Here is a 27,528-nt window from a genome sequence, read left to right as displayed (position 1 = left end):
TTAGTGCCCTCCAGGATCGCTGGTCAGAACCCTTTGAGGTGTTGGAGAAGAAGGGTAAGGCTACCTACTTGGTGGACCTGAAGACCCCTCGTCAGCCCCTGCGGGTGCTGCATGCCAACCGCCTCAAACCCCACCACGAGAGGCCCGAAGTCATCTTGATGATGGTGACTGACGGAGGAGAGGACGTGGAAAGCGAGCCTCTCCCCGATTTGTTCGCGTCTCAAGAAAAGGATGGGTCGGTGGAGGGAGTGATTCTCTCCCCATCTCTAACTCCTGAACAGCAGGAGGACTGTCGCCAGGCCCTGGGACAGTACTCTTCGTTGTTCTCCCTTGTTCCGGGTAGGACTCACCTGTGCGTCCATGACGTGGACACAGGAGACAGCCCACCTGTGAAGTCCAAGATCTACCGGATGTCAGACAAGGTGAAGGCCAGCATTCACAGTGAAGTCACTAAGATGCTGGAGCTAGGAGTGATCGAACCTTCTAGCAGCCCCTGGTCCAGTCCGGTGGTGTTAGTACCAAAAGCTGCACCACCGGGTGCCCAACCGGAACTGAGGTTCTGTGTGGACTACCGGGGACTGAATTCAGTGACCAAAACTGATGCTCATCCGATCCCTAGGGCGGATGAATTGATTGACCGGCTGGGAGCTGCCCAATATCTAAGTACCTTTGACCTTACTTCTGGGTACTGGCAGATCTCTTTGACTGATGAAGCAAGGGAAAGGTCAGCCTTCTCCACGCCCAATGGCCACTACCAGTTCTGTGTGATGCCCTTTGGGCTCAAGAACGCACCTGCCACGTTTCAGCGCCTGGTAAACCAGATCCTCACCGGAATGGAGAGTTTCTCTGCTGCTTATCTGGATGACATAGCCGTCTTCAGTAACAGCTGGGAGGATCACTTGCGTCACCTGCAAGCTGTTCTCCAGGCCCTGAGACAAGCTGGATTGACGATCAAGGCCAGCAAGTGCCAGATCGGGCAGGGGTCGGTAGTGTACCTTGGACACTTGGTGGGTAGGGGAGCGGTGCAACCCCTCCAGGCGAAGATCGAGGCCATCATGGCCTGGGAACCCCCCAAGACACAGACTGAGGTCCGAGCTTTTCTGGGCCTCACGGGATATTACCGCCGCTTCGTGAAGGGGTACGGTACCATCGTAGCCCCCCTCTCGGAGCTCACGTCCAAGAAACAACCTCGACGGGTAGTCTGGACGGAGGCTTGTCAGCAGGCCTTTGTGAGATTGAAGAAAGCCATGTGCGAGGCCCCGGTCTTAAGGGCCCCAGACTTTTCCAAGGAGTTCATTGTCCAGACAGATGCATCAGAACATGGCATTGGGGCAGTGTTATCGCAGCTCAATGAAGAGGGTCTGGATCAACCCGTGGTCTTCCTATCCCGGAGACTACTTCCCAGGGAACAGAAGTGGAGTGCAATAGAGCGTGAAGCCTTTGCAGTGGTATGGGCTCTGAAGAAGTTGCGGCCATATCTGTTTGGCTCGCACTTCCTAGTTCAGACCGACCACCGACCCCTTCGTTGGCTGATGCAGATGAAGGGGGAGAATCCCAAGTTGTTGAGGTGGTCTATTTCCCTACAGGGAATGGACTTTCAGGTGGAACATCGGCCTGGAGTGGACCACGCCAATGCAGACGGTCTCTCAAGGTATTTCCGCCTTAGTGAGGAGAACTCCCAAGGGGTTGGGTAGCTCTCCCCACTTTCAGCTGGGGGGGACGCGTGTTAGACCTGTCAGCCCTTTGGGTGGTCCCTCCTCATCATTATTTATTTTGTCCCACTTTTGCCTCAAACCCTGTTGGTATTTTTCCTTTTTGGGAACCACCAGATTTTTTAGTGTTGCTGCAGATTCAGGGAGCCATTTTATCTACCCCTGAAACTTCTGTCTGAGGGCCTGGAGCACAAAATGGTGGCCACCTGTGACATCACCAGCATCCACTGGAACCTACCAGCACCTTCCAGAACATTCCAGAGCCCTGTGACAGTTGGAGGCGGTTTAGAATGTTGGGAAGCTAAGACAGAGAGTTGGCAGTTGGAGCTGGCAGTTGGCACCTGACTGGTGAAGAGTGAGCAGCAGAAACTTGAAGGAGGAAGGAGTGAAGCAGCAGGGGTGGAAACTTGTGCCTGGAGTGGGGTCCATAAACCCACCCTTGATACTAGTCCCTACTGACTGAGCCCAGCCTGGAGCCCTGTGTGGGAAGAAGCAAGAAAAACCATCCTAAGGACCTGGACAGCAGGAACAGGCCTTAGAAACAGAGAACAGCAAGATCCTGACCTGGAAACTGGTTTCCCTGGAGTCCGACGTCGAGTAGCCTGAGACCTGGAGCCCGAGGTAGAGAAGCGGCGCCGACTGGAAAGCGGACGTCGTACCCGGAGCCGCCAGAGGTCGAGAGAGGGCGCCGTCAGAGGTCGTGAGGAGTACCAGAGGTCGAGGAGGAAGTCACCCGAGGTCGAGTGAGCGGCGTCATCGGAGGAGTGAAGTCCACCCTCCGGAGTCGCCGGAGACCGAGGTGAAGCGTGCCGGAGGTCGGGAGTGGAGATCGCACTCCGGAGTCGCCGGAACCTGAGGAGAGGAGCATCGGAGGTCGGGAGTCGTGCCGGAGGTCGGGAGTGGAGATCGCACTCCGGAGTCGCCGGAACCTGAGGAGAGGAGCATCGGAGGTCGGGAGTGGGGATCGCACTCCGGAGCCGCCGGAAGTCGACATCGAGTCAAGGCCGGCCGACGTCATCGAAGTTGAGGTCGCCATCGGACCGGAGCCGCCCGAAGTCGACATCGAGTAAAGACTGCCCGACGCCATCGAATCGGAGGTCGAGATCGAACCGAGGCCGCCGACATCGAAACCGGAACCGCCTACCGGCGTCGTCAAGAACTGACATTGCGCCGAGGCCGCCGACATCGAATCGGAACCGCCTCACGGCGTCGACACGACTCCAGCGGCGTCGGAGCATCAGAAAAAGGGCAGTAAGTGGAGTAGAGGGCGCCTAAGGCCCTGTGGAGACCTGAGAGACTGCTCTAAGGGGCTAGGGAGGTGCTGGAACCAACCTGACTGTGCCAGGGGGTGAGCTGAGACTAATTTAGAGGGGTTGTGTGGAGTGAGAGAGCCAGGTCTCTGGTATTCCCCCCTTGATCTACCTCAGTTTAGGCCTCAGCCTTGTCCAAGCCAGGGAGTAGACACCCTCAAGCCTTCCACATCCCCACAAGCTGTGCCTGGGCCAAATCAGCCCTGAGGAATTCAAATGTGATCTGATTCTATGAGTGTCACTGTCAGCTTTTAATTATTTATTAGGGGCACTGTATTTATTGTATTTAACCTATTTATTGCTTCACTGTATTTATTGGTCCACAGTATTTATTGATGCACAATATTTATTGGTTTACAGTATTTATTGCCTCAGAATATTTAATTGCCTGTATGTATTGCACTTATATTTATGCCTTCATTATTTATGATCACCCCTATTTATTGAATCATTAAGCCAGTATTTATTTGACCTGCACTATTTAAAAAGTTTGTATATTGTGATTGTGTTATTATTTATCTAATCAGCAACTAAGAGAAAAAGAAGATAAAGAAAGATATTTTCATAATTTTTACGGTGTAGAGTCGTTTTTGGAACGGATGCACGCATGGTTATTGTTTGGGTATGTCGTATGCTTAGCACGGAGCCTGATTCCTGACCACTCGAGCCAAGCTACCACAGTGTGTCTGGGAGAACACCACCACCCTTCCGGTGGGAGTGTGTTTTTCTAACACTCTTGAAGTCAGTTACTAACTTGTTGAATTGTTCCACCACCAAATTCAGGCTGGAAGGTCTGTGCCAGTGATAATACAAGCAGCTTTATTAGTAGAAGTAGGTTATCAGTACATAATTAAACCCACTCATATACAGATACTTCACACTTCATATAAAACAAACCACCACCGCCACACGAAGGGCACCATTTAGGGTAGATGAAGATTAAAAAGCAGCTGTCATTTTAGATAGATGTCAGCCTAAAGGAATGACAGCGGCATTGGTGTAGTGCATGATGTTCGGTCAGGGTTTTGACACTCCCGTGTATAGTCATGTTGTCTCTGATGATTCATATCTAGGAGCATGGCAATGTATGTATTCTGATCATATCAATTTACGTACAGTGAGATGCTCATATAAATTCTTGGCAGAATGAATGAATGAATGAATGAATATGCATTTGTATAGCGCATGGCTACCCATAGGCATCCCAGTGCTGATGTTTCTGTATTCTATTGTTAAGTTGTAAAAAAAGCATGCCGCTAATATCTCACCAGTTCATATAACGCTTTCTAATGTGTCAACTCTTACTGGCATCGTTCTTTGTCTTTCACCATACTCCCCATCCCTTGACCATATGTTACAGTTGGAACAGGGCTTCCTTTGGTCCTTGAAAACAACACCCTTTCATATTCTGCAATTTTCCATCACTTGTTTGTAAGGCATTAGCCATCTTCTCATTCACCACAATGGATTCAGAAATATTTGTTTTTTTTTTATCTGGCAGCTTCATTTTCACATTCTATATCTGAGATGCTCCTGGCGTTTCCCATATCAAAAACAATTTTGTCAACACCTCAAATGTAATGACCCACATGGTGGTGTGAGTTGTAAAGTGATAAGCTCTCATCCTCCCCTCTAAATCAGTTATTGTGTAACCACCCAAGCCTTTTTCATTCTTTAAGGGAACTATTGAACCATTCACCCTAACTGTTGGTGTCAATGCTAATGCGCAATGTTTTTGGACTTCGATAGGTTTACATATTTATGGAAGTCAGCAGGACCTCATTGTCTCTAATAATCAATGAGTGATCGCTTCCTTCTTCAAAAAGTGCAAAGACAAAGCTGATACTTAGACTGTGAGAGCAGACAAGAAAGTACCTGTTATCAGCCAGGAGTTTCCACCTCACATTATACAAATGCATGAATACAAATAAAGGGCTTTATCAGTCTTAATTGGTTTGTTGAGAAACACCCTCTTAACGGATGCACTGTTATGGTGAAGCAAACATCAAAGACTAGTGGGACATAGGAGTGAATGCAAAGGTTCTGCAATCCAAGGATTCTTAGCTGAAAATGAACGGATAGTAAAGGTTGACAGGAACAATGTTCAATCACTGGGTTACGCTGTATAACCTCGTGGAGTTCCCATCTGACACGATTGCCAAGACACTACGCCTCAGATTGTCTCCCTTTATAGGCAGAGTGATGTATTAAATGGCCTGGACTTCCCTGGGATAACTGTTCTTGATTGTTGAAGCAGACAGGTTGCCCAATTGATTTACAGACACTGAAATTGCCGTACTGCTGGTGGGGGCAGGACTACACGCCCGTGAGGACCCGCGTCTTCGCCACCAATGATGCCGCAGCTGCTCCGCGCCAGGAGGCACGTACATATCGGGGCCAGGGCTCCCGCTGCACGGGACGCTGAGATTGCCGTGGTGCTGGTGAGGGCAGGACTACACGCCCCCGGAAGCACCCGTGGCTTCCCCGCCAACAATGCCACAGCTGCTCCACACCACGAGGCGCGTGCTAATCTCGGCCAGGGCTCCCGCTGCGCGAGATGGGCCCAGGCACATGACCGGGCGAAGACTGGGCCAAGAGTAGGCCCGTCTGCGCCCAAACGAGGCTGGGCAGGGCCACCCCCCTGACATTCGCTGCCTGAAGACCCGCAATCGTAGCCAAGGGGGCTTGACATGGACCAGGCCAAGGACTGATAAGGTACAGCGCTTTGCAATACTGCCAGGCACTTCAAGCCAAGTGAGTACTAGGGCCGTGTCTGGCTCTACCGCTGGGAGGGGGCATCAGTGGGGGCTTTTTGCTGGTTTGCACTGTCCTGACACAGCGGTTACTGCTGACTCTGAGCAAATTACTAACAATGGGGAAACAAATTTGCATTGGCAAAAAGCATGCGTCGCCCCCGCAACTCGCATCATCATTACCCCCAACGTTCATTGATAGGATGCTACAGAGGGCTATAGGTGTGGTGGCAACCGAAATTGAACTAACCGAAAGGCGGTTGTCTCTGACTCCTGACTTACTTTTCTCTCTGACAGGCTCAGATTCCCACCGTACCACCCTTGCCCCAGACACTAATCCTCCCATGTCCCAGCACACGGATCGTCCAATGGCCTGCGAAGCATCCAACATCTGCTCACACAAAGGGAACGCTGTCCCAGGCCTTGCCAAAAATGGGAAAACCAAGCAACTAGTCAGGACGGGAGCAAAACGAAAGAAGCGCGATGATGGGACACCTGACAATGGAGACCCCCAGGAGGATCTGGACTTAAACAGGGGATCAACAGGCAGTGCACGAGTAGCCCTGGACTACCCAGTTTGGGTGACGAACTTGGTGATGGATCTACAGGTCCAGTTTAGGTCTACTGTAAAGGATGAGCTTAGTTCCTTGGTAGCACGGGTTGACTAGCTGGCTGAACTACTAGAAACAAAGGTAGGTAGCCCAGCAACAATCTTTTGGGGGGAACTGGATGCTAGCTGCCAGGCAGATATTGTACCCATAACCTCTAGAGCAAGGCCCCAGCCCCCTCATGTTCAAAATCCCACTTCTACTACCGATACCAGCCTGATCCACTACGAGGCAAAGAACAGAGATATGGCACACCTTAATACTCTTAATTGAGCGAGATTGCACGTATCAACAGGGGCCCAGGTGGAGGGAGGGGGCTGGTCCCGTATCCAGCATAGAGGCAAGGGAAGTGAGGATGGTCCTGCCCGCCATTACTCTACCCCCTGCCTCATGCCCGTATGTAATTGTTCTAGCAGGCATACCCGAGCTTAAAATGGGGCAAAGGGAAACACACCTTGAACTCAGGAACAAGTGCATGTTCTGGCTGGCCAGGCAGAGGCAATCCACCTATGAAGACACAGATTCTCATGACACGTAGGGTAAGCTGAGTGGGTAACAGACCGAAAGATGTGCAGGGGGACTGCATAGTGATCAACTGTATAAATCCAACGACTGTCCTAATCCTCTTAAGTTTGAATCACGGTAGGCAGGATGTGGGCATCAGGTCTCTACCGCTGGGCTACTTTTACACCCCAGGTCAAGCCCCAGCAATAGGATCGCAAATAAGACAGGGTCTAGGGCTGTTGATCCAGAATTTCCAGTTAATTAGTCTGTGGCAGGAACCCCCTAGACCCTTGCCATGTAATATACCAACAGAAAACAGACTTGGGGTCCTAGGAGCGGTCGACTGACTCAAACTACTGCGTCGTTAGGAAGAGAAATCCACCTGTCAGGGGGAATCCCGGGAGTGAGCCGCCCTAACTAGAAAGCTCCACTATCCTAGTGCCACACCTGGGTTGGGGGTTGGTGGAGGAAAGGCGAACCCCGACGCAATGCAGGGAGGAATTGACAGGGGGCAGTCGCTTAATGTCGCAACAAAAACCCCACCAATAAGATTGCCCCAAGGTATAGTGCAGGCCAATGATTTAGCTACTATAGTGGTCCCATATTCCCCAACACCCACAGCTGAAAAGAGTTATGTCCGCATCCGATCCATGGTGAAGAGGGTGAGCATCCTTCAGAGGGAAGCTAGACCACCCGAAGCAGACACCCAGTCCCCAAATGTAGGCATACACCCAGATCCAACCATGATGCGAGTTCTGTGTTGGAATGTCGCAGGATTTCGCTCCAAACTGGTTAATCCTGACTGGGGTGTATTTGTAGACCAACATGACGTTTGCATGTTCCAGGAAACTTGGGCCAGGGAGGACCCACAGTGTCTGGGCTATGCGTCATTTAGAATAGATACCACCACTAGGGTATAAGATAGGCCTTCAGGTGGGCTCTGCACATGGGTCGGCTCTCACTTGGGTTGCAAAGCTAAGCATCTAGAGTCCTCCTCAAATGATATCTTGTGTATTCTCCTCACTTTCACACCAAGGGGCAGAATCGCTCTGGTTAATGTTTACTCCAGGCCTGTAAGCAATAGTCATAAATCGCTGACCTTCGAACAATGGACTACCTTTATATCCACCATTCCAAACAACATTTTAGTGATTATTGGTGGTGACTTCAGCTGCCAGTTTGAGACCCTGAATGGCCACAATGGAGGAACCCCCAGTGAGGAGGACCTTCAATGGGCAATCCCCAAACCAAGCATCCTGCCAACCAGGGTCTGGACTCTGTTGGTGCTCCAAATTAAATCTTTCACTCCGAGTCATTCCCTAAGGGCATGTAATGTCTGTACAAAATCGGATTCACATGGGAATCACAACGTTAAACGAACAGGGCACTCCTCCATTCTAGATAACATCCTTGTAGACTTGAGGTTGTGGCACAGAGTGGCTGACTTCATGGTCATGCCCAAACACAACAGCGATTACAATGCCCTGATCCTGGAGGAGGCGATATCGACTTCTGTGACTGCCCCTGGTCCAAAATCTACACCAGATGAAAGACTAACACTTACCAATTGCAGGAGAAGAGTCTGGTGGACAGCTATATACCAATCTCCTGATAGGTTGGCCACTTTATACGAATCTATGATTCTTTTTTATTGGCAGCAGAACACCCTATCGCAAATGATGGCATATGCATCTCCCCTACGTGAGTCGCCGAGACACATAAATCATTTACATTCACCCTGGCTGATATTTTTTTCCCACTCAGCAGACTAAGAAAGCATGAGAAGGCCTTACACTCCTGGTTCAGCGATAGCTGTCGAATGGCCAAGCTAGCTCTCATTGACGCATTCAAAATCAAGGACGGCCTTCAATGAAGGAAAAGAAGACGCTATACAAGAACACCATCACCGAAGTCAAGAAAACTTGGGAGATGGACAAGTGGGACTGTCTGAGAAGGGCCTTATCCAATCATTACATGAAGGCTTTCTGAAAAATAGTAAACATGGGCCGCAAAAAGGGAAACAGCCTATAGATCCCAACATTGCGGCTGATGTCTGGAAGATACATTCTGAGGCCCTTTATACATGGTTGTAGGACGAGAGTGTCACTACAGCTGATGAGAAGCCCCCACTCCACAGAAATCCTGTGTCGATGCCCCCGAGATAACTCTTAAAGAAATTACTAGTGCCATAAATAAAGTAGCTCCGCCTAAAGCTCCGGGACTAGACAAGATCCCAGGGGACCTCTTTTGCAGCGAACCGGCCATCTGGGGCCCTAATCTGTGGACCCTGTACAATGCTATACTGCAGGGAATGGGGATCCCTGCAACCTGGTCTGGAGCGGAAATCCTGCCTATATATATAAAGGGCTCACCACTCCTTCCCACAAACTACAGACCTTTTAAGTCTAATTGACCTCCGCCAGAACATTTTTGCCCATGTACTGCTGGATCGACTTCAAGCCTGGATGGAAGAGCACAAAATCCTGAGTCCATTTCAAGCCAGATTTAGGCAAAAGAAGTCTACTACAGCTCAAATCTTTAGGCTCCAACTCCTGTATTGGAAAACGGTGACCATAGAGGGTGGCAGCCTCTACCTAATCTTCGTAGATCTAAAATTTGCGTTTGATCTAGTGCCAAGGGACAAACTGTGGGCGGTCTTAAGCGATCTGGGGATCCCAGCCTATCTATGCCTCCAGCTAAAGCAGCTTCAAATCAGGCTTTGCAAACATGGAGAACTCACTGCCCCTCTACCCATAGATAGAGGAGTCAGACAAGGTTGTGTTCTCGCGCCCACCCTCTTCTGCCTATTTATAAACGCACTTGTAGAGACACTGAATGCAGGGGCGGACATTGATGAGCCCAAGATAGCGAACCGTAAAGTGCCAGCAATGATGTCCGCCTACGATACTCTTGCTCTCTAAATCACTAATAGGCATTCAGAGGATCCTCGACAACTTTAATGCCTTTTGTAAATGCAGGGATCTCGAGATTAACACTGAGAAGACCAAATATATGGTCTTCAATCCAGCTAGCTCAGTTCGACCAAACCCCTGCCTACAAGGCATTCCGCTGGAGAGGGTGTCTGTATTTGAGTACCTTAGGGTCACTTTAACAGAAAAAATGGACTGGAGAGCCCAAACTAATAAAGCCAGCTTAAAGGTAGCACAGACCACGGGGTCTGACTAAGTTATTTAGGAACTCCATCCACAAGTCCATCGGTCCGCTTGACGAAATATACCAAGTGCAAGCAAGGGGTGCTGCCATGTATGGGGCTGAAATCTGGGGCACTGTTCACCTCGAAACATCACTAAGATCGAGAACATTTTAGTCAGGCATCTATTTGGTCTCCCCCTCAGTTCTCCCCTCACACCGCTCCATCTGGACCTTTGGATAAGGCCAATTGCAGATGAAATCGCCCTCAGATCCCTTACATTCTGGCGTCGCCTATGGTCTACCCTGGACCTGGTTGAATACAGGGTAGAGCGAAGGGAGGTTCTGAGCCTACATGGCACGGGAAAACTACCATGGATAGCTCTCATCAGGGACACACTTTTGGCCATGGGTAGGTAGAGCAAGCCTATGGTACAAGGCAGAGGCAGTTTGCCCCACAATTTCTAGGAAGGAACTGGCTTGGAGCTATAGGGAGAACAAACCTGCCCACCTTCAGGGGAGCTCAATAACTGGCTCTCTAACTGCAGTGTTCCTGAGAATCAAAGATCAGTATAGTTTAGAGACTGCCTTGGATGATATTCAACCTGCCCTAGCTAGGAAGCTATAATTTCAATTCAGGTATGGGGTCCTCCCATTGCACGCCTTTACTAATAAATGGGCTAGCTTAATTCCTCTAGGCTGCCCGGCCTGCAGTAATGCAGAGGAGACAGACTACCACGTACTCTTCTTCTGTCCTGACTATAGGAAGGCTAGGCATAGCTGGTTGCTCCAGCTTTGCAGAAACCTGGGAACACAGCACTGCATATCTGAATTGCTGAAATACAACACCCAATTGCCTATCATATTTGGGGTGTCGCGATTTATATTTTTCATGTGGCGTGCACGCAAAAGTCTTTTGAAAGTCAACCCGTAGGACTAAGCTGATAACTCTATAACATTTAAACTCGACCTGCATCATTTTACTTATTTTTATTACCTGTAGTTTTAAGTGAGTTTTTAGTGTTTACAACATGTCATACATAGTTCTTAACAATGTCTCATATTTGTATATATTTCTGTCTATTTTATGGGGTGCAGGCTCATAAGACGGCAATCATAAACTAGGACTCGGGGGTCCGAGCCTGTGCTCCTGTGGATTGTTTTGATGAATTGTTAATGCAATGCAATGCACATGCACTTTTGTGGTCTATTGACCGAAATAAAGTTCTTTTGAAAAGAATTGAACTCATATACACACAGTTGGCGTCTACAGTACTGGCATTGTGAACCAGGTAAGAAGCACCAGTCACAGAAGTTAGATGGAATTTGTGGTGCTCATGGCTTGCACTCTTCCTCGGGCCCAATCCCAAAATCTACCACCCACACAAGTGAGGTGCCCAGGCCTTAACATATCAGTAAGTATTTCGGTCTCAGTGCAAGATCCTCCCATGATGTCAGGTTTCCTCTGGCACTTGAATTCTTCCCTCCGATGTAACGGTATTGTGCTTTATGTTCCTCTAGCACCTTAATACTTCTTGGTGCACAGCTTCACATGAGATCTTGAATGGAGTTCAGTTTCATGGTACCCTCCAATCACGGAGGTGGGGCACTTAGTTTTGTCCCCGCTGTGGAGTTGCTTAAGGAATCCCGGGTCTCGCCCTCGAAACGCGGTGCAGGTTCTTCCTAGATGTAGCATGAAACATTTTCAGCTCACTCCACCAAGGCTTCTTTGCAGCCCCTTTCCTGCTGAGCACTGTTTTTCTCATGCAAGGGGACGTTCAGTACCTGGCTTGAGCAGTCGGCCTGCTGCCTACCTCAAAGCAGGGTCTTGGCATCCCCTCCTGGCAGTCTTAGTTGAAGTTTACAGGTTTCTGGTCCCGAACCTGGGAAGGGCACTTAGCAGTAATGTTGCCCTCGACCCTGGAGCACATAGAGTGGCTCTTGCACCACTGGCGTGGACACCCTAGATGCTTGGTAGAGAAATCTTGGCACATTGTCTAGAGATTTTAGTGAGTCCTGAGACCATTGACACACTCTCCGCACATATCCTCTACACACAGCAGTAAGGAATACACGTGACAGTCCTGTTACACCTTTATGGACGAAAGATCCGGTTGTAAAAGACTGGCAGAACATTTGGAAGATGCCAGCAGGTGACTCTCTGTGGCAGGGACCGGTAAAAAGGCCCGTCCTGCCACTATAATCGTTGTTATTGCCACTACTCTCAGTCCCCTACCACCCAGTGAGCAAACAGTAGCAATGTTTGGTAAAAGGGGGAACACTTGTTGTGCTCACTCCAGACAACAGAGTCCTCGTCTGGGTCTCAAATTTGTTGCTAAAAATCGCTCTTGCATACACACATGATTGTCATGTGTGCTGAAGTATAGTGAAAAATCTACATCTTGCAGTGATGACCTTAAGGAAGGACATCATGCTGTCCAAAGACATGCTGAGAACTTTCTGCATCCCAACCCTGCTTTTTCTAAAAAAAAAAAAAAAAAAAAATGTTCAGATGCCACTAGATGATAACCAACAATAATTTTTTGTAAGTGCTTCAATTATTTAGCAGGAATGTTTTTCAGTTTCTTCATTCTCATCTAAGTACTTAGATCATGTAGTGTGTCCACATGTTAGAGAAAGACATCATGCTGCCCCCGGAAAATAAAAAAAAAGTTAGTCTTTCATCTCCATCCATTAAGGACCACCTCTACTTAGAATCCTTCTGAGTAAAATAACTAGGCAGGCCAACAGGCCATGAGGAAAACTGAGCCAATAGCAGGGGTCGGGGTGATAACGACTGTGATGAGTAATCAAATCTCACCTCCCATCCTAGCCTTTACATCAGGAGGATCTACCAAAGAGGGTACAACCGTCATTAATTGCCCACCAATGCAGCCAGCCATAAAGGACAAAGTTTAGAGACCCATAGAAAGAAGGACCCAACCCAGAAGGTCAATAAAAACCCAGAGGCACAGCATCAAAGCAAACTGACAGTCACTAGAAAATTAAAAGAGGTGTGGTACAGTCAGTGCGCCCAAAGGAGCCAGCACCCCAAAAGGAACGATGCTTACAAGGACTGACCTCCACCAAGCAACAGGAGATACAAGGAAGTCAAATGCACCTGCTAGTCAAAGAACCTATCACACAAAGCCAGTGAGGTGTTTTTGTGGAAAGATACGCAGAAGAGATCATAGGACAGCAGCAGAAAGACACAAGTCCATGGTGCTCATCAACCCTAAAAAGAGCAAGGACACTGCAGCCCAAACTAAAATGACAGCACAGTGATAGCAGCCAAAGACTCCCCTAACCGGGGAGATGGAGCATTGAGAACAAGAACACAAAACAATGCTAGAAGGGGGAGGTGGATCTTGGCCAGATCCATGATCGTAGCCTCCTGACAAAGTCATGCTCTGCCCTGCCCTGGTGTATCCTCACCTCTTTCCTTCTATCAGCTTGCTTTTGTGAGACACTACTGACTGATGCACACAAGACGCTCCTGATGTCCTGAGGGCTGATTGCAAAACTTCTGAGCACCTTTGCTTGGTGATTGGAGGGCAGGCGACAACAGACCAGTTGCGTGGCCAGGCCAGAGTCATGACGAAGGAGCACAGACTGAATAGTCAGAAATCTATACCTACCGATGAAGACCTTGAGGAAGGAGCTGCTGCTGTCCAGAGCCATGCAGAGGACATTTCTGAATCCACACACTGCCTATTCTCTTGTTTTTCTGTTTTTTGTTGGATTCAAGAATACTCCACCGCAGGCTGCAGATTTTATGGAGCGACACTGCTGAAGTCACCAGGGTGCAGAGCCTAGTTAGGAAGTACTTTTACGCTGCTTCTCCCCAGGTGCAATTGTCTGCTGTTACATGGCTGAGAGAACATTAATGCTAATGGGACTATCAAGAAAGAGTGCAGTATGTATTTCCCACTCCGGGCATAATGGCTCTCTAGAATATTTTATTCTACATGCTATTGAACTGCTGCCACCTTGACTTATTGCCTCAATACGCCCAGCACCCTGCAATGATTTGATTCATTACAGCTGTGAAAGTGCCACGTTGTTGTTGTTGTTGCTGCTGCTACTATTTTCATGGGCTGGTTTCAACTGTAGCCCAAGACACCTCCTGTAAAGAGAAGTCTGTTCAGGATTGTGGCGGTCTGCTGACCCTTTTCCTGGAGTAGATGGAGTCTCCCTATCTAGCACACCCTACTACCCAGGTAACCTGGAATCCTGCAACTTAGTGCTATGACAATTGGTGTGCCTGACCTGCCTCTCCATTCTGCACCATGGTGCTTGGGAACTTTGACTGCTCGACAACCCACATTTGCCGGACCTAGACCACTGGTGAGTATGTATCTCATTTTCGGCCTGCCATGTGTCTAAACATTAATCTTCCAGGCAACTCCTCTTTTCTGAGGCTATGACTAAAAAATGAATAGCTGCATTGAAAAACATAGCAAACATCATGCAGGTGACTCTGAGGGAGCTCTCCAACATCAGAACAACTAATTGGTTGGTCTGATTAGATACCATATGGTCTAAGGCGAGTCCTCATTGGCTTCCATTCCAGGCTTGACTCAACAGAGGGGACAATAGCTGCCAAAGAACATCATCGGGACTGTTTGGACAGTGGTCTGGATCTGGGAGATGAGCTATGGATACTACTGAGAAAGGATCTGGCGAAACAAAGTCTGCTTTCTGCAAATTCCAGGGGAACAAACATGTTGCCTTTCCTCTCTGCCTTTCTCCCAGAAATTACCAGACAATCCTTGCATCGGAATGGCCCTCTTCTCTCTAGATAATACAAGTTCACAAGATCTTTAGTACCACTGGCCTGTAGCAGGAAACTGAAAGGAAAGAGAAGTTTCTAGGCCCGGCATTCCTGTCTTTGGAAATGGGACATCTGGTTTGGCCTGCTCCTTACTATCAACTAGAAGTATAGAGAATGCTATGAACCGGATAAGTTCCTGGATAACATTGACTCCTTTGTCATGGACACCACACACTATCCCCAGTTGCACTCCAAGTTGGGATCAGCCAGCACCTGTGCTAGTGTCCTCCCACCTGTTAAGGCTACCGTTGATCATCTTCCCCCGCCAAAGCAGATGTCTGAATGTGATTAGCTGAAAACGATGACCTGGAAATGGGCAGTCCGAGATAGACACAGAGAAAGGCTACCATCCAGAGCACGAGAACTCCAGGTCCCCCTAGTAAACCTTAGCTTGTGCCCAGCAAATCCTTTGAGCTACCATTCTTCTTGCTGCCCAGGACACCAACTATGGTTTCAGGATGCCTTGGCTGGCTGACGGCCTCCCAGCTCCATCAGTCTGAAACTCGAAGTCCTATAACCCAGGAACTCACACAGCAACAACTTTAATGGGCCCAGGGGACTGCTGTGAGCTGGGGCCATTTATTTGCATGTAAATGACGTTTGTTCTCACAGTAGAGTAGCCACCTGGGATATGTTCCCCTGCTGCATACTGGTCTTGCAGATGTCTTGGCCGTACATTGTTAGAAGCGTGCAAGGCACCAACAGTTGTTCTCACATCTTACATTGTATTATTAACAAATCTACACCTAGCATTGCATGGGACTTGCTTCGTTCCTGTGAGTTTGTGGGATTAATTCTTTAACTAGCAAACAGTTGTTCATCACCTTCCCTCTTATTCTTGTCCTTTTTATCCTGCAGCTACTGCCTCCAACTTCTCACCACCGATAGAGGAGCGCTAAATAGCCTTTGAGTGCTTCAGGAAAGAGCAATTGGTACCCTTGCACTACACTCTGCCATGATATGCCTCGTTCCTTCTCTGCCAATTCTCTTCTAACCCTCTCCTCTGGCATTGCGCATATTTACATCGGTAGCCTCCTCTAGCACAACGCCCAGTGGGACCACCTTCCTTTGCCATGCCAGATATCTGGAACCTGCACCATCATAAGACTCCCACCTTGATCACCCTCAACGGAATGGGTCACTCAGTTAAGTGCAAAGTCAAGACATACCTTCCTTTGAAATTGCATATTGTGCTTATACAATAAATATACCTCTCCCTGGTGAATCCCACAACCCAAGAAGGAGATAAATGGACAGGGCAATTAGTAGTAGTAGGGTGCAATGGCAGCCAGATGCCTTCCATAAGTTCCCCATCCTTCCTCTTCCAAAAGGTGTGGAGTAGCTATCCTCTTCTGTAAGGCTTTGAAACACACTGTGCTGAAGATTTTGGCTGACCCAATGGAGAGGTATGTCATCGCCAAGATCAATACTTTGGGGACTTTGCGAGTCATTGGCTTGATTTATGCTCCAAACAACTTCAGTTATGCATTCCTATCCTCCTCCTTCCAAATACTCATGAAATTGGAGCCTGTGAACATGGTATTAGAGGGAACCTAGCAATGGGTTCAGTAGTAGATCGGAATGATCCCATTGACAGGGGAAATGGGAGGAACAGGGCAATGCCTTGTAATGGTGCTTTCCACTTCTGTGGACCCCCACTTAATCATTACTGGAAGCCGGAGACACCCAGTGAATCATTATTGGAATCTAAGGACCCCACTGAATCCTTATTGGAAGCCGGGCATAAGCATTTTCGATGATTTGAAACACAAAACAATAAACAGAAAATAAAGAAAAAAGCAATCGTCAAACAAAAAAATTATTAAATATTTTATTTAAATCACAAAGATTTTTTTTTTTTTTTTTAAATGAGAAATTTAATTTTAACAGGAAGGTTGGAGATTTTTTTAATTCAGCTTAGTCCACTCAACGTCCATACTGTATTCGTTTTGATGCACTTGCACAGCTCCCACAAATCATTCTAAGAATAGAATTTTAATTTCTAGCCTCCAATTTCAATTTCCTTCACATTTACAGAATGTTTTAAAATGGAATCCCAGTCCACTATATATGCCATCAGATTTAGATACTCTTGTCACGCAGCCCACTGAAAGTAGCACTACATTCGCAAACTTCTTTTGGTGCCTTTACGCCTCCGAGTGCCCTAACTTGTCTCAAACAGAATCTCACTTCATGGCTGGGGTACGATTCACTGTTCTGACTGAAGACGAGAGAGCACTATTGAAGGTAGAAGTCACGGTTTAGGATCTTGATGGGATGATGTCGTACCAACCGTTTGGTCATGCACTGGGTAAAGATGGCCTGCCAGGTGCATTTTACAGGATCAACAAGACCCTGATCTCCCCAGTGTTGTGTGAGGTTTTCAAGGAGAAAAAGACCTGGGTGGACCCCATAATGAATTACCCCCGAACCAGACCACAACCACCTGCAGTGTTTCAACTACAGGCCCATTGCAGTAATCAGCATAGATGTTAAGATTCTAGCCAAGATAAAAACCAACCATCTTAAAAACGTTATTCTGAGTTTGAAACACGATTTGCAAGTATGATTTGTTACAAGCTACATGTCAAGAAACCACCTACACATCCCCTCAAACGTATTGTGATTAGTGAAGCACAACCTTGATGACCTGATCGTGGTCTTACGAGATGCCGAAAAAGCGTTTGTAGTGAGTGGGGGTTTCTCTTCCACACTTTATCTAGAGCCAGGATTGCCCTGAACATTCTGGCCAAGATTAAATGACTCTACGGAGATCCATCACTATAAAATAGACTAAAGGCTTTCTCTTGGATACCTTCTTTATACGTTGAGGAATGGTACATGGTTGACCACTTTCTCTGCTCCTCTTCCTGCTTGCTCTGCAGCCCTTGTTGGAGGCAATCAGGCGGTTGGAAATTATCAAGGGATTTTACACAGCTGTCTCTCCAAAATCTTATATGAGGACAATATCCCTCTTATCGTCAAAGACCCTGAAACTTTGCCCTCATCGAAGTCTTCTCGTCCTTTTGAGGATACAGAATAAATTGAGATAAGTCAAGTATTGCAGATCTGGAGGGGATTGCACAAGGGAAACGCAGAGCAGTGCAGTTTTCGGTGGAAGCCACTGAGTCTGAAATACTTAGGTGTCCTACTTTAAAGGTGCCTGGAACGCATGGTTAAGAACAGTCTGCAAACTCTGCTAGACAAGACGGACAATGATTTCATTGCTACAGCTATAAGGATGGGGTAAGATCATAAAAATGGTGGTTGCTCTGACGTACATTAACTGCCAGGGATGTTACTCCTGCAGATTGACACAAGAATGTTAAGAACCATGACCATTGAATACTGTATTTTGTCTGGCCTAAAAAGAAACCACTTCTCCATCTTTTGAAACACCACGTGGCATCCAGAACTGGAGCCCTGAGGTCATCTGATATGTCCCTGTGTCAATTGGTGCACCAACTGTCTCGGTTACTTTACCCAAGACTCTGCAGAACCATCCCCCCCCCCCATCAATGGCCATTAAAAGGGCACATGTATGAGATTTCCCCAGTCTCAGTTGTCTTTCCCACAAGAAGACTCCATCAACAACAATTCTATCCCGCTCTACCCTGTGCTGGGAGAGATATACAACTGAAAATGTAGGTATTTTGATTTTTCCTCTTGCATTTGTTATACTTCTTCCTTTCATTTTGCAATAAGGGGAAAAAAATCCACTTTTAATAATTACACTTGTTACTGAGAATTGCATTTTATACATGAGATGCTCATCCTTAGCAAGCAAAGCACAAGAACTAGTGCCCTGCTCGTTTTGAAAGAAGTTTGCAAACTGGCGAAGTTAACAGTCTAGTCAGCAGGATAATACAGAACATATCAGGACTTCTTCCAGCTAACTTTCCTAAAAACATTTTAGTCCAATCAACGTGATAACTGACAACCACGTGAAAGATACTGCAGTACCCAGACATTTTTTGAAGACTTAGTAGTTGCACAAGGAATGGGGTCCGCTTCGTCACCAAATATCAGCACAGCATTCCACTGCATTTCATAGGATCTTCATACAGAGCACCCCAGTGCGACTGATCGCATGGAGTGAAAAATGTCCCTCCACACCACCAAAGAATCTTGGTGAGAAATGCAAGCAGTAAGATGCGCACTGAGGTTTTAGAATGTACAAGCTGACTTGTACTAGCGGTGAGAGCCCAAGCAGGAATGCTATCTTGTAAGGTTAGTCTATTTTTTCCTTCCTATAGAATGGCAGAAAAGTTGTGTAATGTGGTGGTGTAATTCTCACTGACGATGGAGGCGGTAGGTGAGACAACAAAGTCCCGACCACCACCAAGTGTCCCTCAACCTGATCGGCACCCTCCATTTCTTCCTAAAGAGCTTGAATCTGCCTCCTATGAGGTGGAACCAGAGGCCGGCATACATTTAGTGGTAGGCCAGTAAAACTTTGATAGGTCATCCCTACTTAGAAGGGAGACCTAAGGCCTCAGTTTGAGGCACTCTTCATTATTTTTGGTCCTGAAGAAGTGCCGCCCGGTTTTGGGGCTGTCGAGGCACAAAACAGGTTGACCACCTGACACTCAAAGCTATCCTAGTACTTTAAAACCACAAGATAACACCACTGTTTTTGATTTAGACCGAGTATCCTTCCTCTATAAAATTTTGTTTATAGGATTCCTGTGTCTATTTTATTTACCACTCATGTATATCACTTACATCACTAGTTACACGTTTAGTCAGCCCCCTCACATGCATTTATCTACATGGCAGTTTCGGATCAAAAGATCTCCAACAAAGAGCCCCCAGGCCTGTCAAACATTGCAGTGCCGGCTTGACGAGGAGCGCCCATTGATGAAGCATGACACTCTAACCGGTGTGTGAGGGCACCAAGATCTGACCAACCGGTCTGTCTGCAACAGGACAATTAGCCACTTGGATCAACTTTCCGTGACTATCTTGGCTAAGGAGGAACTACCCTTACCCTGATAACTAGTAATCCTCACTGACACTGGCGAAGTATAAAGAATCACTCTCAAGCACCACCAGTCATCTAGAGAGTTGAGGATCGGTAGAGATAGTTCAGAATAGTTTGGCATGTTGAGGTGTTGTTTGCCCGCTCTTTGCCAGTTTAGAAAAGATGGTCTGGGTTCAGAAGATCAGATCCATGTACTTTTTTAAGAGCCCTGCAGCCATAGTCTACAGGACACCTCTGCTTATCTCCAACTGACTCCAGGTAGAACTTTCAGTCAGAAGAAGACAAACGAACACTGTGCACTTATCATTCCAGTGAGCTATGGGCATGAACAACCAATTGCATAAGAGAGTGGATTCACAATTATTTGCTTTTTTGATTATGTGGTCTGCTAGAAAATCACAAAGTTTCTGGGTATGGATGATGCCAGAGAAGATGAAGTCGGGGTTACAGAATTTGTTAATGATTTTAAATGGCTAGACATGTTGCTTTCAAAATCCAACAGGTCTTTTGAAATCTCTTTGTAGATTCTGTAGTGAAAATGTAAATGTGTTTCTCTTCTCATGATTGACTTTGAAAGCACAGCCGAGCCCATTTACTGCCATTGACACATTTACTCTGGGTTATCACTTAATGATCACATTCAATGTCGTAGACAAAGTGTCATCTGTTGAGTCCATTCACTACCATGGACACTTTCAGCCCTTGTTGGCCCCTGTTGAATCTATTGAGGCCATGGACTCTTCACATTGTGCTGTCGGCTGCTGAGTTCCTTTCCTGCTACCTATTTATTTTATTTATTTGAAAAGTTTTATATAGCGCATAAATGACCCTTGCAGGTATCAGTGTGCTTTACAAGTAAATGAGGCAATGAAATACACATCTTTAAGCATAGTAAGAGTACACATGGGATAGAACAATAATCTCAAGAGGCAGAATTCTAATGATCTATACCAAGAATGTGTTCATTAACAGGAGTTTGACTTTTTTTTTGAAGGAGGTAGTGGAGGGAGTCTGTCTTATTTTGGGGGAGGGGGAAGAGTTCCAGATTCTAGGGGTGATGCCAGATAAAACTCTGTTGTAGGTTTTCTTCCTGTTGAAACGTTGCTATAGATGCATTCACTCCGAGGTATCCCCTGGTGATCTCATTCACAACCCAATGATACCTTTCACACTGGGTTGTCATCTGGTAAGCCCATTCACTGCTATGGACACCTTCACCCCGGGGCTGTAACCTCCTGAGCCCATTAACATCTAAGGGCCCGTAGTTATTGGCTTATCGTCTGTGTTGTTTTTGGAACATTTCACTTGTACTTCTACTGCTATTTCATTGGCTTTGGTTCGTATAATTCACACAATGTGCACTCTAGCCGCATACTAAGGCTGTGCTAGCATGACATTGTCTAGTCGTGTAGCACAAAGTAGCAGAGGTGATGGTTGTGGTGGTGGCATCACTAGTTATCTGGTCAAGTTATAATCCAGACCCCAACATCTAGTGAAATCCTTCATCTGCAGTATTCCTTTTTAAATAGCCACCGTCGTACATATTTCGGACTTGATACTGCTTCTTTATGTGTTATTTGTCACAGGCTGGCCAGTCCAAAGCCTCAAGGACAAAGTACGGGCCTTCTGGTTTCATGAAAACCATAAGCAGTGTGATTTACAGACAAAGGAGGCGCAGTGCGCCCATTCATGACCACTCTACATGGGGTCAACCAAATCTGTGTGGGTGGGTGTGTGGGTTTGTGTGCATGTTTGTTTAAATGGATGTTTGGCCCATCTTCTAATGCTGTGTGAGGGCACTGGCGTTTTCCCCTTCATATTCAGAGGACTAATACCTTCTATCTAACATGACTTGGGCTTAAGGGGAGCTAGTTGCCAATTTTGTAGTCGCTAAAGACACCTTTACAGCCCTCTCTCAGATGGGTAAAGGTCCCAAGATAAATGCACTTTAATGTGATAAGCTTGATTCAATTCAACATGCTTTCCCCATTGCTAGTCTATACCCTTGTTAGTCCAATAAATATTTTAATTTCTAGATGAACCTGTTTATGGCTGCTCATGACCCTCGATTGATGATTACATCACTTATCCGGCTGCCGCTGGAACGCTACACTCCTACCACTGTGCAGTCCAATTTAGCAAGGAATAGATTCCCACATTGAAAAGTTGGTTACCTTTGGCACTTTGAGGTTAGAGAAGAACTTGTCCCTGATTCACCGAGTCATCAGTCTTCAGTGCATATGTCCTTTAAGATCCACCACATCCACCTTTTTCTTAGCTGTTTCAGAGGACATGAACTTCAAAATTTGTATTTTTATGTAATTGTTTTATTGTTTCCATTGAAATGCTATGGATTAATTATACTCCATCTTTTTGACCCCTCCCCTCCAATTTCTAACCTTCATCCTGGCCTAATTCCTCTGTTCCAGTTAAGTCAGTGAATAACTTGAGTTTCTATCTGGAGTTGTGTCTTTCTCTTGAACAATAATTTAATATTTTATCTTCCACACGCTCCTTGCTTACTTTGGGTGCTGAGGAAAATTTTGTGGCTTCTTTCCGTGTCAGTCCGTTAAGTGGTGGTCCAGTGACAATTTTAAGTCATCTTGACTACTGTAAATCTCTTTTTTTGAGTGTCCCTTTCGGTCTGTTTGAAAAGCTCCAATGTATCCAAAATGCCGCAGCCAAACTGGCTCTTGGTCTACCACGGCATTCTTCTGCCTCTGCTATGTTATGTTATGTTATGTTAATAATGTTTTGTAAAGCGCTCGTTCACCGGTTGTTTTCTTGGCGCTGAATCTAGAAAGTGCCGGAAGGTTTAACAGATCAATTGTAAGCCTGAATGTACGGCCAAGTTTTAAGCAATTTTCTGAATTTCAGTAGATCAGTAGTGGACCTGATTTCCAGAGGGATAGAATTCCATAACTTTGGGGCCAGAGTTGCAAACCTGGCTCCTCCTTGTCGCTTTAACTTAAAGGTAGGTGTTGTGTAATATCTATAGTTGTGATGTAATTGCTCTCTGTGTGTTCTGTCATCTCCTTGGTGATGGAATGTCTATGCTTGAATATGAGAGTCACTCATAAAGTTGACTTCCTCTCCTATATGTCTGGATTGTGGTCACTTCATGTTGACAGTAGGTGGAGGTGGGCCGAGCGAAGGTTCCGTGAAGGAGAGAACCTGGAAATGCGACTGTCTATGAATCCAGGACCTTGACCATGCAGTGACTTGAATACCAGGCAACCGATCTTAAATACGCAGCGTTGGGCATGGGGAGCCAGTGCAATTCCCTCAGAAGGGGGAAGGCATGATGCCACCTAGGTTGCCGGTAGATCAGTCTAGCCGCCTGGTTCTGGACTATCTGCAGCCGTTTCATAAGACCAGCTCGTAATCCAAGATAGATTGTGTTGGAATAATCTAGGTGCGATAAAACCATAGCCATTACAACCTGTATCAGTGCAGCTTGAGTCAGCAACCTACTTATCTTTCTGATTTTACGCAGCTGGTAGGCACAAGAAGAGATACCAAATCCCACATGCGTTTTTAGAGACAGGTCATTGGATATTATGACTCCGAGGCTCTTGGCAGATGAACAAGGAGTGGGAGGGGGGCCTAGTTCTCCTGGCCAATAATGGGGACCCCAGAATTTCTGGCTGCCACCTGTCAAAATTAGTTCAGTCTTTCCTGGGTTTAGTTTTAGATGATTTCTGTCCATCCAGTGACTGATGAACCGCATGGTTGACTGAAAAACCGGGACTGAATAGGGCGAGTTATCAATGGTGAAGAGCAGCTGCAAATCATCAGCATAGTTGAAAGTAAGCATTTTTTTCCCTTCAACGACCTGATCAAAGGAAGGAGGTACATGTTGAATAAATGTGGGGTGAGAGACGAGCCCTGTGGCACCCCACACGTGATTCTTTGCTTAGGAGCCATAAACTGGACCAGGAGAACTGCCTGGAAGCAATCCTCCAAGAAGGAGCATATCCAACTTAAGGCAGGCCCCTGAATGCCTGTTTCCTTGACACGGTCCACCAGGATAACATGGTCGACCGCGTCAAAAGCTGTGGATAAGTCCAGCAAGGCCTGGGGAATACCCTTATCAGCTTTCTCCCGTAGGGCGTCCATTACTGTAGTAATGACTGTCTCAGTAGAATGTGCGGGGCGGAAGCGCGCTTGGTGTGGATCAAGAAAATTAGTCTGTTTCAAAAAATTGGACAGACACTTTGCCACATGGGCCACCAACACCGTATCCAGATACTGGAGCAAGGAGATAGGTCGATAATTAGATAGTGCTGCTTTGAATTTGCTGTAATGGCTCCTGGTGGTGAAGAGGCTTACCTTTAATTCCCTCAGCCATGATCATAGAGACTTTCAACATACCAGGCCTTTATATCTCAGCAAAATGTCTACCCCATTTGTCTCTAGTTGTGCCCTTCACTCTACTGATGCATCCTTACTAGCAGTACCCAGATTTAACTGGGATTGCTCTGGTGGTAGCAGCACAACTATGAAATACTCTCCCAGTAACACTGCACAAGATGCATGAACTACTACATTTTAGGAAGGTCTTGAAGACCTGGTTTTATGGGCAATAGTTCCCTCCTATGTTTAATTCAGTTTGGTTTCTCTTCAGTGGCAGGACACCTGTATAAGTTTTAGAGTGCTTAATAAAACTTTTCACATAACAATCAACAAACCTCTATTGGAACACTTTACAGTTTAATATTGTTAGCTCCACTATATGTCCAACAGCTAGCCACATACCCCCTTGAGACAAAAACAGTATACATTCAGTAAATTACTTAATGCTTCCTTGCAAAAGCATAGTCTTATATAGCAACATGCTTTCTGCCCCTAGAAATAGCTGTGAAATTTAATCCGGAATTTTGTTATACTTTTTGGGATATCATCTGCCTTCATTTATTTATTTCTTAGCAAGAATAGACCAGTCCATACCTCAGTTCCATGCCACCAGAGTTGGGTACTCAGAGGTTTCCCATAGTCTGCAGTGGTGATTGGTGACCCACGAAAATGGGGGGGGGGGGTCGACATAAATCAAAAACATACAAACAAATAATCAAACATTTAAATATGGAAAAAAAGTTTCACTTACCAGAGCCTGCAGCTCGTCCTCTGTGTTCTCCAGTCCCTGGCTCCAAACTCCTCTGAGCGCGAAGTCCTACTGCTCCCACAGGTCCTCGTCCAATCCAGACACTGCGCTCATGCTACATGAGAGAAGTGTCTGGATTGGCTGCAGCAGGCTTTCTCAGCACTCCGAAGAGCACTGAAGGCCTGTGCTTGCTCCCCAACTCTGCTGTCCAAGACAGCTGGGTTGGAAAGGTTGTATTGCGCATGTCTGTTTAGCCGTAGCAAGGTATACAACCAAACCGACTTGTGCAATTTACATTAAAAGGGCCACTTGTCATTGCTACCAATCAACAGTAATGACACACTGGCCCGCCCTGCCCTCTCTGTTCAGCAGAAAGTCGTAGGAAAAAAATGATAATAAAATCTTTTTATTACCATTTTACTTTCCAGGTTTCTGTGCAGCAGTCTGGGGGGGGGGGGTCTGTACTTCTCCGCCCCCATGGAGGACCGCAGCTGGTAGTCTGTCAGTGTCTTTCCACGACACCATAAACCTTGGGTTACAAAGAATGCTAAAGTTTCTTACAGGTGCACTTTTATCCCTTGTGTCTCATGCATATGCACCCCAGAATATGCTCCAACTGCAAGTACTGGAATGCTTCTGTGTCCCCATGTTATATTCTTTTTAGAGCTGTTCAAAGGTGTTTTAGTCACTTGAACCCGACACCTCTACCAAAGTGGATAGCCCTATCATGTCCCATCAGCCGAATCTCTATAGTCGTCTTCGGTCTTTCAGTCTCCCACTGATCTATGATGGAGTTAGAGCAGTCAAATTATGTTCCCACCCTAGTTTCCTAGTAGCTCCCTTCTATATCCTAATCCCAGCGGCTGTGTGCTCCATCAAGTATCTAACTTCGGTGATACCACATAGTACTGAATTATAACAAGGTTGACTCAGAGTTTTCCTATCAACCCTTAGAGTTGGCTCCCGCTGAGACGAGAATGTCTATTCATCTATTCATTTATCATCATAAGAACTCCAATAGTCCAGGCATATATTAGGGAGTGCATTACCACCAGTGAATACACACGAGTTTAGATGGTGAGCACTCGGAAGACCTACACCCCACGACAGTCTACATATAGTTGAATCTGGTTTTTTAAAGAAGACATTTGGCACTTAGGGTGTATTTTAGGGCAAATAGAGAAATCTTGGCTGGATAACCATGTTATACAGAGTGGCCCTTCCCATGGGTGAGAGTGGCAGTGTTGCATATCGCTCTGGCAGTCTACCAGGCTCCATTCAGATTGCATTTGAGGAATTCTCCCTCAATCTTCGCGATATAAATACTAAGCCCTTATACTATTCTGAAGGGAGAGGAGCAGTGGGGGATTAGATCCCAGGCAGCAAAGGGATACAGGATGGACTAGACCCAATTAATATGGAAGCCGAATATTGTCCGAACACTTTAAAGATATATAGGGTCCTATATTCAGAAATCACTGCTTCAGCTGCATACAGTAAAATATAATCAGTGTCTGTTATAGTTTCATCTTTCTCAAGGTATCCCAGCTACCCCAAAGGCATACTTCCTGACCCTACATACCAGGTGCTCCAGCACCAAGGCAAAGAACATGGTTGAGAGGGTAGACCTGTGCCTCGTACTTCTCCCCAGGGTGAAAGGTTCCAAAAGAGTGCAATTAACCTTCTACCAAACTTTAGTAAATATGAATGTTTTGTGTGTAACATACTCCAAATGGATATTCCAGTCTGTATGCTACTTCTGTTTAATATGTGTGTATTTTACCCTCTTCATTATACTGCCTTTTCCTTTTAGCTCCGCCTTGCCATACATCCCTGCTATCCCTCAGAGAGCGAAGGAAATCTCAACTCAAGAGCCCAAAATATCATTCCAGGTGCATTCACGTTAACCAATACTCAAGCTTTCCTGTAATTATACCATTCACTGGCATGGACAGCATTACCCCAAGGTTTTCTTTACTTATCCCATTCACAACATTAACAATGGCACCCTGAGCTTTCACCGATTAATCCCATTGGCTGACATTGACAGCATCACCGCAAGCTTTGCTGTGCTGATCCTACATACTGATATTGACAATATCACCGTGAGCTTTCCTGTAATTATCCCATCCACTAACTGATAGTATCACCCAAAACTATCCTATGCTGATCTCATTTGATAACATTAACTACATCACCTGAACTTTCGTAAGCTGATTCCATTCAGTGACCGTGACTGCATCACCTGAGCTTTCTGGTTCAGATACCATTCACCAACATTGATCTGAGCTTTTCTATCCTGATCCAATTCACTGCCATTGACATTATCATTGTTAAAAGCATCACTTTAAGGAGAACCAATCCCAGTCTTTCTCTCATTGCCTTGAGCATGTTAACTCAACCAAAACATGCTGAGCTATTTCTCTACGGGGAAGTGTGCATTAATCCCAGAAGCAACCCCAATGAGCTGCCTTCCTCCAGATTCCTGCACACCAACATGCTTCATCTAATACTATTCTATTGCTATTCACACATCACTCTTCATTGAGCATTAAATAATTCAAGAGAT

At 46.4% G+C, this 27,528-nt stretch overlaps 1 protein-coding gene across 2 annotated transcripts in view; it reads left to right on the top strand.

Annotated features, from left to right (window-relative positions):
- The window catches only part of TRIM50 (tripartite motif containing 50), a 145,419-nt gene that overhangs the window by 78,941 nt on the left and 38,950 nt on the right, over window positions 1-27,528 (top strand). The window lies entirely within an intron of this gene.

The sequence above is a fragment of the Triturus cristatus genome, chromosome 3_2, assembly GCF_964204655.1.
Source record: "Triturus cristatus chromosome 3_2, aTriCri1.1, whole genome shotgun sequence".
Lineage (NCBI taxonomy): Eukaryota > Metazoa > Chordata > Amphibia > Caudata > Salamandridae > Triturus > Triturus cristatus.
This window is presented reverse-complemented; position numbering and strand designations above follow the sequence as displayed.